Source organism: Notamacropus eugenii, chromosome 2 (assembly GCF_028372415.1).
Source record: "Notamacropus eugenii isolate mMacEug1 chromosome 2, mMacEug1.pri_v2, whole genome shotgun sequence".
Lineage (NCBI taxonomy): Eukaryota > Metazoa > Chordata > Mammalia > Diprotodontia > Macropodidae > Notamacropus > Notamacropus eugenii.
The window spans coordinates 341837981-341852981 of NC_092873.1; the positions used below are offsets into that span (position 1 = coordinate 341837981).

Genomic DNA, 15001 nt, shown 5'->3' on the forward strand with positions numbered 1-15001 from the left:
ACTCCCTTCCTTTGAAAACAAATAAATGGATTGATGGCCAGGAGAAAACAAAAAGGAATGGACTTTTACCAACTGATTGAGAGTGTGGGAAGATCAGGTCTCAATGGAGAGATTTCACACTTGAGACACTGACTTAAGAAATCAATGCTGTTCTTAGGAGCAGGCTTCTATAAAGGCAAAATAGGATTTCTGGGAAAGGTTGTGGCATTGAGTAAAAGCATACTTGGATGGTCTAATGAGAAGCATATAAATCTAGTTAACTACTTTATTTATTTGAGAGAGAAAATAAAGGAAAAAATAGTTCACACATAATAAATGCAATTCAAGAAACATTTATTAAGCTACTACTGTGTACAAGGCATTGAGCTAGACTTGCTGGACCAAAAAAACATGTCAGGACCAAAAAACAATCTAGTGCCTTTCCTCCATGAACTTGAATTCTGTGGGAAAGGGAAGGAGGGTTTGGGGGTTGGAACATATACACACATAATTACATACAAAATACAGTCCAGTTATACAGAATAGTTTCCCCAGGGGTGGGAAGAAGCTAGGGATTCTACGAACAGAGGCATGGAGGGAATACAGAGGTGGGAGGAGTGCCTAGACAAAAGCCCAGAGGAAGGACAAGGAATGTTGTGAATGGGGTTGGTTTCATGCAGTGCTCCACCCCTGTGGGGCCTCACCTCCTGCAGACTTATTAAGAAGGAGGCCACCCCATGGCACCTGGCTCTCAGTGTGCAAAGTTCTGAACTCCATATTTACCCAGGAAAACCGTCTTCCCAGATCACTGTTCAAGTGAGTTCAGACTTACAAAATGTCGTTAGAAACTCTGAAAACTGGTGAGACTGCTGGTGCCTTTGCGTTGTGCTGACTTTTGGAAAGCCTTTCAGTTGTTTATGGAATTTTGAAGCACTTCAGGTTACCCATTTTAGCGTTACCATGTATACAGGGAAGGAATCCCCAAAGCATTCCTCAAGCACTGTGGGGGCCTCCATGAAATAAAAACATCACAGTGAAATTGAGCACTTTGGTATGCCTTGATCAGAAACCTTTATCAGAAGAGAAATTACCAGTTATTTCCATTCTGAGGCATCATCTAAGCTTTTTGTTTCAGGCATCTTTAAGGTGAGGGAGGTAAGAGAGTAATTTATGTATCCTTTGTGAACTGGGAATATTTATCTTCTTTTACCCCTTGGGAGTTGCCTCTACTGTTGGACATGTGGCTAGAAATTCAACATTCTGGTATCTCTTGAAGGAGCTCACAGCTTTAAAACATGAAAGTTTTTGGTATGGAAATGCAGTATTTTCTAGGCAGTTTATTTGGCCTACCTTGAAGTATATATAATATTCTGGATCAAAAGTATGATTCCTTATCTTCCTTCTACTGAAAGTCACAATTGATGAGACTGAAAATAATGTCCCTTAAAGCCCCAAAGTAGTCACACTTCCTTTCTCCAGGTGCCTTCTTAAGCTAAGCTTGGGGGAAAGACTCTATTAGCATAAATAAGAAATTATTAACTCTTGAAATGTTTCACTTGTTAATTAAGACTGATATTTAACCAGTAATCTTCTCCTTTCTCCTTCTTGTTGCATATATGACATCTCTTGTCTTGCTTGCAATCCTATCTAAGGAAAATCTTTCCTAGAAAGTTTCTTTTTTTCCTTGGTCTTTAAGTCCTCACATTGGTTGATTAAAATATACTTGAAGAAGTTACTCACTTGTTGGGACCATAGCATAGCTCTTTATTTTGGAAATGGAATATAGGAAAATAGTGTAAGATTAATCCTTTTGCTTAAACTACTTATTACACATATTGCCACTTTGAGACTCCCTTTTCTACTGTCATTCAGCAACTTTTTCCTTTGAAGTTCTCTGCTAAAATTTGTCACCCAGTCTACATCATGGTGCCTGTTGTCCATTAGGTTTCAGATCATCCTTGAGTACCTAGCTTCTGTGACTTCCTCTTTTCTGTCTACCACCTCCTGCCTTTATAGTAGGCAATTTCAGCATATGTTGATGTTTCTCAAACTTCTCAAATTCCATGGTAGAATTTTTCATTCCATCTCAGCCACATACCAGAGATAGGCACTCCCTAGATCTCACTGTCATCCTCAAATGTTCCATTTTGATGACTGAGCTGACATTACTTTCCAATCACAATTCTTTATCATTTCATCTTCTTGTTTCTTGCCCCCTTAGAGGCATATTCTTAATACCATCCTTTTTCATTTTCTCTAGCACATGACCCTCAAAATCATTCTTCTTACTTTAGACTTTACTATCTATTGGTTCATTCCTAGCTGTTTGCCAGATCTGTTGACCTTTTCTTAAACTGCATCCTTTCTACATCATTTAATACTGTTGGCCACCATTTCCTCCTGTGTACTCTCTTTGGGTTTTCATGTCACTACTGATTTCTGGCTCTCCTTCAACCTGTCTGTTTTCATTTCTTTTCCTGAATCATCATCCATACCTTGCCTCTAACTGTGGGCATACCCTCAGTGCTCTGTCCTGAACCCTTTTCTCTCTATACTCTTGAACTTGGTGACCTCCTCGGCTGTCAAAGATTTGGTTTGATTGCAAACCAAATGCAAATGATTCCCAAATCTCTATATCCCACCCCAGTTTCTCTCTTGAGTTCTAGTGCTCAGTCACCATTGCTTTTCAGACATAAACTAGATGTCCCATGGACATTTCAAATTCAGGATATTAAAAATAGAGCTCATTCATCTTTTTTCCCCTAACCTACTCATCTTTTGAGCTTGCCTATTTCTTTGAGGGTACCACCTTCCAGTCTTCCAGCTTCTCCGCATTCTGGTAACGCTCAACTTCTTACTCTCCCCTATCGCACATATCTAGGCAGTTGTCAGATCTTGCTATTCCTACCCCCATGTCATATTAAATCTGTTTCCTCTCTCTCTTTTTACATGGCCACCATCTTAGTTTAGGTCTCATCACCTCCCATCTGAGCTTTGTCTGTAGTCTTCTAACAGATCTCTGCATCTAGTCCCTCTTTACTCTTTTCTCCATATGGCTGCCAAAGGTTTTCCTTTAGCATAGGTCGTACCATGTCAATCCCCTCCTCAATAAACTCTGGGCTCCTTTTACATGTAGGATCAAATAGAAATTCTTCTGTTTGGCTTATAAAACTCTTCAAGGCATGATTACATGCAGCCTACTTTTCCAACCTCATTGTACATCATTCCCTTTTCCACACTGTGGTCTAGCTAAATTGGCCTTCTTGCTCTTATTCATGTCTGTCTCTGCGCATTCTCTATGCATTTGCACTGACCACCCCCAGTGTCTAGAATGTACTCACTTCTTACCTCTGCCTTGAAGAATTCCTTATTTCCTTCAAGACTCAGCTGCAGCACTACCAACTATATCAGAGAGGTCAAACGTGAAGGGAACCAAATAAAATCTAGTTGGGAAATATTTAACAAAATAAAGATATAATAGAACATAGATAATGTTAATATGTGGCTTTGTAAGCCAATATGTGCTGATAGGGATTCTTATGTAAGGTTTAGTAGTTCCACTTTCTATTTGAGTTTGATACTACTTATCTATATGATTCTTTTCCTGATTATCCTATCCGGTAGTACCCTCCCTCTCCAAATCACCTTGTAATTATTTTGTATTCATTCTGTGTACATAATTCTTTAAGTTTTATGAAGTACTTTATGTACATTATTTTGTATGTATGTATTGTTTCTCGATAGAATGTAAGCATTTTGAGGCCAAGTATTGTTTTATTTTTGCCTTTGTATTCCCAATACCTGGTACATAATAAGTGCTTTATAAACGCTTACTGATTGATAATAGAGCTTTCCATTTTTAATCAAGGAATCTCATGAAGGTAGAGCTCTCAGGTTCAAAGGAAAAATATAGCACTAGTGCTTGATTCTGAAATGTCTTGCTTGTGAGCCATGAACTTTAGATACGTGATTAGACATTTGCATTTCTGCTGTTAGTAAGGAATTGGCACTTTTCTTTTCTTAACAAGATGAATGACTTTCTTTGGGATTTATCTTTTGTAGGACCTGCCTCCCAAGATGGTTGTGAGAATCAAATGAAATAATGTATATAAAGCTCTTTGAAAGCATTGTGTAAATGTCAGGTACTTGGTCGTACCTGCTGAGTTGAAAAGGCACCAGTATTCCTTAAGTTAGTGGCTTGATAGCTCCTAAGAATGAAATCCAGAGTGCTGTGCAAAGATCTGCTCATGTCATAACTTTATCTGAATGGGGAATGAAAAGGTAGGGGACAGATGTCAGTGAGTAGGCAAGTAGTCTGTCAACTGTCATCTGTTTTGTAACTAAATCCAATTGGTGTCCCTTTGTTCTACCCCCTTCAGAACAGGGGTTTGTTGCATCATAAACTGATACCTAATTGTGTCTCTTGATCCCCATGCCCCATTTTTAGTGGTTGAAATGTTGGCAAATAATAATCTCACACAGATGGGGAATCTGCCTGAATCATTCCATCCTCTGACTTCACTCCCACAAGTACCCTCTCCTCAGCTCCTGGCTTTGAATTTCTGCCAGGTAAATTTAAACTGGTCTGAGGAAAGGCACTCATCTCCTCAAATGGTTGTGTCTGTCACAGCAGCCAGAGCTGCTGCATGCCCAGTCATCCTTCCTCCAGCAGACAGACAAGCCCCAACATACTTCCTTCCCTTCAGGGTCAGATACCACAGATTGCTAACCTGGGTGTGCCTGGCCTCCTTTCCCCTTATTGGGCTTCATCTTTCCAGAATGCCATGATGCAGAAAGTTTGAGGTGTTCTAAAGTTCTTACCTTCTTGGTGTCTTCCTTTGGGAATGGGGAGGTGAAGGGGGTGGCTAGTCCAGTGACACAGGAGTATTTGACAGACCCATTGTACTCACTTCTGTTACTAGCTTTGAGCTTGAGTAAATTTCCCCTGAGCAGGACCTTAGGGGTACTGATATTCATTTTCTGACAAGTCTAGTGGGGTCCATTAATGTTCTAGTGATGATCAATGGACATTTCTATTTACATGACTCTAGCTTTCCAGCAACCCAGTTATACATTTCCCAGTTAAAGGATCATGGATTTAGAGAAGGAACTTGAAGTCAGATAGGACAACCCCCTTACAGAATGAAGTTATGGGGCCTAGTCAGTCTGCAGAATTTATTGAGTGCCTGCTATGTGCCTGGCATTGTGCTAAGTGCTAGGGATATAAAGAAAGGCAAAAAACATAGTCCCTGCCCTCAAGGACCTTGCAGTCTTAATGGGGAAAACAGTATGCAAACAACTATGTACAAAAAGTTATATAAAGAATAAATTAAAGATTATCATAGAGGAATTAAGGTTAAAGAAAACTGGGGAAGGCTTCTTGAGAAAGGTAGGACTTTAGCTGACCCTTGAAGTAAGCCAGGTATACTAGGAGGCCGAGATTTCTAGGTATGGGTGACAGCCAGTGAAAATGCCCAGAGACAGGAAAATGGAGTGTTGTGTTCAGGGAACATCCAGGAGGCCTGTATCACCGGCTCACAGAATGTGTGAGTTAGGTTGTCTAGGTGACTCACTAGGTGACTAGGGCCAGATTATTCATGAAAGGCTTAAAATGCCAAGCAGAAATTTTTTATTTGATTTTGGAGATCTTAGAAGAGTCACTAGACTTTATTAAACAGAAGGTGACATGATCAGAGCTGCCTTTTTAGAGATCAGTTTAGAAAGATCTCATCAAAGGATGGATTAGAGTGGGGAGAGACTTGAGACCAGCAGACCCACCACACATTATTGCAGTAGTCCAGGTGTGAGGTGATGTGGGCCTGTGTACCAGGGGGTGGCCATGTCAGGAGAGAATCAGGCATATATGAGACGTTATGAAGGCAAAAAAAAAACAACAGAAAGATTAAGTGACTTGCCCAAGGCCACGCAGATTCTAAGTCAGGATTTGAAACAAGTTGCTGCTCAGTCATTTTCAGTTATGTCCAACTCTCCATAACCCCATTTGAGGTTTTCTTGGCAAAGATACTGAAATGGTTTGCCATTTCCTTCTCCAGCTCATTTTACAGATGGAAGAAACTAAGGCAAACAGGATTAAGTGACTTGCCCAGTGTCCCACAACTAATAAGTATCTGAGGCCAGATTTGAACTCAGGAAGATGGGTCCTCCCAACTCCAGGCCTGGCTCTCTATCCATTGCTCCACCAAATCCAACATGATTTCTGCCACGTCACAAATCAAGATAAAAAAAGCATCAACTTAAATAGCCATTCCCAATAAGAAGAAACCTTTCTGTGGGGAATTAGGTGGGTACACCTTGTAAGTTGCCTTTGTCTTTTTCCTCTCAGTATTGCTCTCCTGTCCCCATCCCCCCAAAGATAATACCACCATAATTGTGCAAGTAGTTTTGTTTCTCAAAAACTTGACTTTCCTGTCCTTAGCCTCATAAAGCTCTCAGCTTTATCCTTGCCTGACTCCAGGCACCCCTCCTGAATATCAGCCATAAATATATAAGCAGCATTTTTGTGCAAGCCTTTTAAAAAAAAAAAATGTCTCGCTGTAGCATCTAGATCCTTAGTGTGGAATCAGTAAATTCCATATTTGTCATTAGGAAACGTTCTTTATTTTTACTTTTTGTTGGAGATTGTAAAACAGAGAAAGATGAGATATGGCCTTTTTCTTTTTATAGAATCCAGGGAACTACAGTTCCTGAATCTTCCCTAGTCACATCTGTGATTCCTTTGGACTAATCAGTTCCAAAGAACCCCCTTAGAAACTATTTTTTTGCTTGTTTTCAATTTATACTGAATTAAACTTGCATTTAACATATTCATTGTAGCTAAGAACACAAACAACAGCGTTTAATGATACCTGCTTTGTTTTAGCAAGATTTTTTTCAGATAGAAATCAACCGTTTCCTTTTTCCTCTACTTGCCTTTCTTCTGCGTACCAGGCTAATTCTGAAAACTTGCTTGATTTGTCTTGGCAGACCTTTCTCATTAACCCTTTCCAATAAAATGTTCCCTGGTTGGAGAGCTGTGCCCTTGATTTAGTGGAACCTTCCTTTAGTTAACCTGTCTGAGAGCTGGCACATTCGAGCATATTCACAGTGGCCCCACCAGCTTCCGTCCATTTTTTGGATAAATTGAGTGTTTCCATTCTCTAATAGGCAGTTTGCCCAAGGCAGTGTTCCAACACTGACCAACAGGATACAACTGAAGGAAGTATGCTTGTGATGGGCTTTCTCTTAGGTCTATGTATGTATGTAATAAAAACTTTCAGACTTTATAACTAAACTGGAATTCTTTCCCTCTTCATCTTTGCCTCCTGCCTTCTCTTAAGTGCCAGATAAAATCAATCCCACCTTCTACTGGAAACCTTTCCTGATACCCTTTAATTCTAGTGTCCATTCTCTTTACATGAACATGGTTGTTCATGTGTTGTTTCCCCCAACTAGTTAGCTCCTTGAGAACAGGGACTGTCTTTTGCCTTTCTATCCCTGTGTACTGCACACAGTAGATGCTTAATATTTTCTTGTTAACTAACTGAACTGGATTCTCTGATCTCATGTTGAATACTGTCGCCTCTGATGGGTTCATTCTCTACTATGCACATACTTTGTCATATTTCTGTAAAATGGAGATAATAATTATGATGGGTTTCTGAGGCATTTTTGCATCCAAGGGGACTTGAAATGATATTACATCTACCTCTAAGCATTTTGTTTTATCAGTTTGGGTACCTTTCAAGAGTTATCCCAGAGGTCAGCATATTGAAAGCTTCTGGGAATGACCTGAGCCCTCCAGGTCATAATTTAGTGGTAAATGAGGGGACAGGAACTAAGTACAATGAGAAGGACAAAGCATTGAGCTCAGTAGTGTATTTGGTAACTTTCTCTCCTTTCTTCCTTTATTCTGTGCTCTGTTGATAAATCCAGTGTATACTATATGTAGCTTATTTCTATGATGCTGATAATCCACAAAAAAAAAAATCATAATTTTTGTATAGCACTAGGAAAAACAAGGGAAAAAAAGAAACATTTCATTCAGAATATCCTCAAAATACATGTATTTTAGTAAGTTAACACCCAGGTATTTTATTTTATGCAAGAGTAACACAATCACGTGTTGGCATGTTGTCACCCCCATTAGTCAGTCTGTGAGACCCTTAAGGTCAAGGATTTTTTTTACTTTTCTTTGTATCCCCAGCACTTAGCACAATGCCTGGCATGTAGTAGGACAAAAAAAAAGTTATAGTCTGCTATTCCAGCTTTATTCACAATTGTATTCCATTTATAAGTTTATAGTCTTGGGTCTTCCGTTCAGTTACTTTTAACTCCTGGAAAGCTAGAATTTATGCCTTTTAAAACCAGACTGAGTTGAACAGACATGAATATTTTTTTGGGTATGTAATATTAGTCATTGCAGATAGATGAATTGGCCTAAACTTGAGGCTGGAAACTGTGATAGGAATAGTCAGTAACTAACAATAATAAATAATAGCCAACACTCATGTAGAACTTTAATGTTTACAAAGTGCATTACCTATGTTACAAGGTGATATATGGATATAGGTGCATGTGGCTGTTTGGGCTGTTCAGATAAAAGATGAGGTTTAGAGAGTAATATTCTTTAAGCTGTGAGTTGAGCTTATTGAGCAGAAATAGCAACTATGGCTGTCCTTCCCAAAGAAATTTATGCCTTTTGCTTAAAATGCTTTTTCTGTGTCTGCTATCCCTAAAGCTAAAAGGAAAAGTTGACATTTGAATTTGGCAGAATGCAGAAACCAGAGGCTTCTGTATCCCAGCTATCCAGTTAGAGTTTTTTATGGGCTTTGTTCCAGGAAGAATTTAGCAAGTATTGTTGATGTAAATAAAAGTCCATTCTTCCCAGTCGGTTCCACATACTTCTGAGTAAATCTTCCTTAGCTCAAATATCTCCATCTAACGTGCAGCTTTACAGATTTGTATTATTTTCATTTCCTTCCTCTTTTCCAGTCATAACTTCATCAAGGGATTTCAGATTGTTTGCTAAAGAAGTCTCTATGCCAGCTTTTGCAGTGTCCCTTTTGGGGAACCTCCCCCTCTTTTGTAGCCAGGTTGGTACACTGTGAAGCTTCTTACATAGCTGATCATGGGCCTAAAACAGGACACTAGTTTGCTACTAGCTTGTCTGATGGTTGCCTCCCTTTCTTGAGGAAGAATGCCTGACTTGCCTTAGCAGCTGCATGTTCAGCTTTGTGATTAAGTTAGTATTAACTGAAGCCAAGGGTGGGTAAGAGAGTGCTGACTCTCAGAAGGGAGTGGTTATTCCCTCAGAGTTTGGTTTGTTACAACAGTTTAACATTGTTTGGCTCTCTTCTGTCTATCCCAGACCTGACCCTATACGAAGGAGGTAATTTTTTTTTCCTTCATGCCTTAATTGGATTTTAGCTTGTGAACTCTGGAGCTTTATCTGAGTTCTCCTAAGAGTTAAAAAAAAAAAAAGACTGCCGCTTTCCTCATTATTATTTGGTAAGTCTAGAAATGCTAATGAGAGTAAAATTAAAGTCATAAACATCATTAAAAAGGTAGAATTATCCCCTTTGGCAAATGACTTGATGATTTACTTACTAAACCCCGGAGATTCAGTGAAGAAGTTTATTGAAGTGATTAAAAGTTTCAGCAAAGTAACTGGATACAAAATAAATGCTGATGCTGATAATCCACAAAAAAAATCATAATTTTTGTATAGCATTAAGAAAACCAAGGGAAAAAAAGAAACATTTAATTCAGAATATCCACAAAATACACGTATTTTGGTAAGTTAACACCCAGGTATTTTATGCAAGGATAACACAATCACAAAATATTTCCTTATATAAATGGGAAACTTAAGGAATTGGAAAGATAATCACTGGTTTTGGTTGGGACATGCCAACATAACAAAAGTTACACATGATGACCCAAATGTATAAGCAGATTTAGTGCTGTACTCATCGTATTACCTCTAACACATTTTGGCCGTGTGTCCCTGGACAAGTCATTTAACCGCTTAGTAAGGCTGTGATTATATTGCTGAGGTCTTATTTTCATTAGCAAAAGAAGTTTCCTCGTCTAGGAGTTAGAATAGTGTTTACATAGTACTTGTTTACAAAGCACCGTGCATATGGGATCTCATTTCATTGTCACAACGACCCTGGGAAGTAGGTGCCTGTTAATATTCCCATTTTACAGATGAGGCCACTGAGGCAGATAAAGGTTAAATGACTTGCCCAAAGTCACAGAGCTAGTAAGTGACTAAGGCTGGATTTGAACTCAGATCTTCTTAACCTTAGGCCCATTGCCTTATCCACTGTGCTACCTCATAACAGAATCAGCTCATTTCATAGTGATTTGAAATATAAGTTCCCTTCACACTACATAGACTGACAAAAATTAGGTTTGGATGGCATATGGGAAAATGGGCTCTGAGCCACTGACTCCTGGAGGAGTCATAAAGCAGTCTAACCATGTGGGGGGTGTCAGTTTGGAACTCAGAAGGAACTCCTCTGTCCAGGTCCTTTGACCTTCATACCTCCTCTTGGGCAGGTACTCCAAGGACACATGATAGAAACAAAGGTTCAGCATACGCCAGAATTCTCATGTCAGCGCTTAGAAATAAAATGACTACCTCTTGAGGAAGAATTGAGGAAACTCAGCATATCGGAATATTCTGTCATAAGAAATGCCAGATATAAGAAATCCCATGACTCGGGAAGATTTGCATGACCTGGTAGAAAGTGAAATAAGCAGAACCACAGCCATTAATGGAAAGTTGACCTAAAAGGAGTTCAACACTGAATGACTGAGAAACCAAGGAAGGACCTGAAGAACAGGGTGATGCACACCTTCCTCAAGGCAGGGAGGTGGGGGACCACTGGGACAGAATAGTTTATCCATTGTCTGTGGGGTCACTGTATTCAGTATTTATTATTATTTTCTTTGTCACAGGGAAGAGTTCAGCCTTGAGTGAGGTAGGGAAGAAATGACTGGTGTAAAGGCAGAGAATACCAATAAAGCATGCCTTTTTTTTTTTTTTTAAAGACATACCAACATTCTGCAAGATTTCCTTTCCTTTTGCGGCCTGCCAACTTTGTTCTAAGCCTCCCTAACAAATGGTGCAATGTATTCTTGAGTTTTCATATCTGAAGGACACAGACACTAAAGTTCTACAGATAACAATTTAGTATCTTTAGGCTTTGGATTCCATTCCTCACAGCTGACACAGGCCTTTATGTAGACAGTTGTCTGGTGACTAGAGGACTTGGTTGAGTTCATTACTTTGACCAACAGATTATATCCACCTGGAAGCAGAGAGATTTGTACAAGTTGAGACAGTCATACGCATGCATTCCAAAAGATTGCTCTGGGGTAAGGGTGGAGAAGAAAAGGCCGAAGAGATGACATACCAACTTTTCTATGCATCTTTGTTCTCCTTTACCTGTTTCTTTAACAAGTGAGTGAAAATCTGTCTTGATAAGAAGTTTCATTAATCGGACCACTTGTGTTAGTGGAATATGTTAAGAGTTTGAATTTATACATAAGGTTAAGAATGGTGGCGTCCTTACTTCCAAGAGGACTCTTATGGGTAATTATTTTAGGATTAATTTCCAGGTGCCATAGAGTCCAGAGAGTAACAAGAGTTAGGCAGACATTTGTTTTCTTTTAAATTCCTAGAGATTCTAAATACACTCTATTGCATGGTTTCTGTCTTACTGCTCTTCTATATCTCCTCTCCCCAAAATCATACTTGTGACTGGTTTTTGAGAACCATAATAAAAAGTGAACAGAGGCCATTCTTCCTGAAGGAGGCTTACCTTGCCTTGGTGAGAAAACTCTTTGTCATTTCTGGACATTTGAGTGTAAGTGAGTGTGAAAGAGCCTCTGCATTGCTGCAGCTCATTGTGCAGTGCTGCTTTGAAGTCACAGAAGCACCTCTTTTAGAAACAAGTTGTTTACACAACACGCATGCACACATACACTCACACACGCCATTCATTACAGTGTACAGTCAATCCATTGATGTATGTGGGGTTTTCCTAAGACACGTTATGATTTGGTGTCCTTGGGGTGGGGTCTGACACTAGATCCTAACAGAGTTGGCTCTTTAGGTACCAGGAAAACTTGTGTCTGTATCTTAGTGATAAGTATTTTGAAGACAGAACCAGCCCCAGCGAAATTCAGAGGCTGATACCATGGATTCCATATAATTAGACTGCTCCTCTTGTGAAGCTGTTTGTTCTGGACTCTCATATACTCAGGTACAGAGATTGGAAGCAGAGTGGGAAGGGCAGCCCAGCTCAGTAATCTCAGAGTTGTGAAATGGCCCTCAAAATGTGAGATGCACAAACTATTTCTCCAGAGCCTAACACATCCTAACATGTTCATAATATGAAACAGAGTACTTAGTTAGAATGTGAACTCCTTGAGAGGAGGCACTGTCAGGTTCAGAAGCTCTGAGAAATCTAAGGGTAGCACCTCTTTTTCTACCTCCAGACAAAAGATTCACAGAAGTAAACAGCTGTTAAAGTAGCAATCCTGACAAATTTTGTGTGGGGTACAGATTGGCCAAATGGGCCATTGTTCCTTTTTTTAATTGAATTAATTTATTTGTTTTCAGTGTTCGACAATCACTTCCATACATCTTAGATTTTTTCCCACTCCCTCCCCCTAATTCCTCCTTTCCTCCCTGAGATGTCATACAGTCTTATAAAGGTTCTACACGTATATTCCTATTGAATGCATGTTGCATAGAAGAATTAAAATGAGTGGGAGAAACCATAAAACAAAACATAATACAAAAGAAGATGGTCTGTTTCTGTCTGCGATCCAATTCCATAGTTCTTTCTCTGGAGGTGGAAGGCATTTTGCCTCAAGAGTCCACTGGAAATTTTTAAGTCCATGCATTTTAATTAAGTACTGTGTCTACCAGAAAAATTCCTCGCACACTGTGGTTGTTGCTGTGCACGAAGTTCTCCTAGTTCTGCTCACTTCATTCAGCATCAGTTCATATAAGTCTTTGCAGGCTTATCTGAAGTCTTCCTGTTCATCATTTCTCATAGTCCAATAGTATTCCATTACATTCATATACTGCAACTTGTTTAGCCATTCCCCAGTTGATGGGCATCCCCTTGATTTCCAGTTTTTTGGCCATCACAAAGAGAGCTGCTATAAATATTTTTGTGTATGTGGGACCCTTTCCCATTGCTATGATCTCTTTGGGATAGAGTCCCAGAAGCGATATTGCTGGGTCAAAGGGTATGTGCATTTTTGAATGGGCCACTGTTCCGGTCCAAAGGAAACCTTTGTCCTTTGAGGAGATGTGGCGTGTACAGAGGGGGACAATGGTATAATGGACTTGGGAAATAGAATAGACCTGAGTGAGCTTTACCTCAGATACTAGCTATATAAGACTAGTTATTTAATCTCTCACAGCTTCATTTCCTTGTCTGTAAAATCGGAATGATAATCCAAGATTGTTTTGAGGAACAAATAAGATTATATGTAATGTATTTTCTTAAATCCTAAAGTTGCTCTATAAATGTCAGTAATACTGACTAACCTGTAGGGGGTAGCTAAGCATTTTTTAAAATTCCAGTGTCAATATCTTGCTTAGTACTTTTGTGACTGTCCTTTTTAGTTTATCCAGTGGAATGCCTTGGAAAAGATGAGGGTAGGAGTATTTAGGAAGTTGCAGTTGGCTGGTCTATCCTGTGGTCGTCCTATCAGGACAAGGCTTATTCCCAAATAGCTGACCAGGGAGAGAATATGAATACAGGGAAATACACTTAACTAGTATTTTCCCACATTTAACACCAAGAAAACTGTCTTTCAGAACAATTTATAAGGAAGTCTCTTAGCCATATCGTCCCCTCCCAACTGGCCATTCAACATTAACTTCATCATTCTCTGCTACAAAGAGGTTGTTGTTGGGTCCCCAAAGAGACTGGTGCATTTGGTAAAGCAGCTGGTTTACGATGCCAGCCTGAACTTGGCACTGCAGCTTTCCAACCCTTCCCTATCTTAGCCCAGTAAGAGTTCTTTATTTGCCCACCTGACCAGCAGTGGGAATATAGCTGCATGAGTCTTGTTGCTAAGCAGCTAGGCATGAGGGTTGTGTCCTTTTCAGGTTGGATGAATAGCGGCAGTGTTCTGAGGACCTAGGATGTTTTAGACTGTCTTAGAATCCTGAGGAGGGGTTTGAAGAAGGCATTAAGATACAGATGGTGCTGTCTGAATAACATAATGCCACAGTTTGGGAAAGAATTTTGGTGGTCTGCCTGAGATTTGAATCACATATTGATGTACTGCTGTTCCACCAAGCTAGAACCTAATTGATCTCTCTTTGAACATACTGAAGATTCCTCTCGAAGGCCTCATCTCCATAGCTCCATAGGTATAGCTGCCTTCCCATCATAGCCCTCCCCCAACAAGAGGAAAGGAGAAAAGGAAAGACTGTTGGTAATTTTCTGTGGGATCAGTTCCCACCATTCTGAGTGTTAGCATTTTAGGACACACTTTGTATCCCTTCAGTCATTGTATCTTAAGTGAATGTGCAGTGTGACAGCCCAGTTATGCTAGTTGGGCTTGTGCTCTCCATTTTACAGATGGAAAACATGCCAATAAAGAAAAGGACATGCTTTCAGAATGGACTGTTAACTATCAGAAACATTCTAGAATTTGATGATGTTGCTTAGGGTTTGGACTATGCTCTTCTCTTTCAAAACTTCTTTGGGATAAAGAAGTCACCTTGATACAGTGAAGTGGAAAGTAAAGCCAGAAAATATTTTGTTTGGGAAAAAAACAGCAACATTTTGGGAGCACTTTTTTGTTCTTAGTTGCATGGCTCTTTTCTTGGTACAAAATTGTTTGTCTTTGTCTTCCCAACATCCTAATGCCTGTCATAACGATAATGGTGGTCTTGAGCAGACTCACCAGGCTCCAGCTGCTGTGAAATGACATGCCTTGTACAGGGTAGTAAAAGTTCAAGCAAGACACCCCAAGAGCC

At 39.7% G+C, this 15001-nt stretch overlaps 1 protein-coding gene across 5 annotated transcripts in view; it reads left to right on the forward strand.

Moving 5' to 3' along the window:
• Positions 1-15001, forward strand: part of SAP30BP (SAP30 binding protein) — a 44164-nt gene that overhangs the window by 14214 nt on the left and 14949 nt on the right. The gene's annotated exons all lie outside the window — the stretch shown is intronic.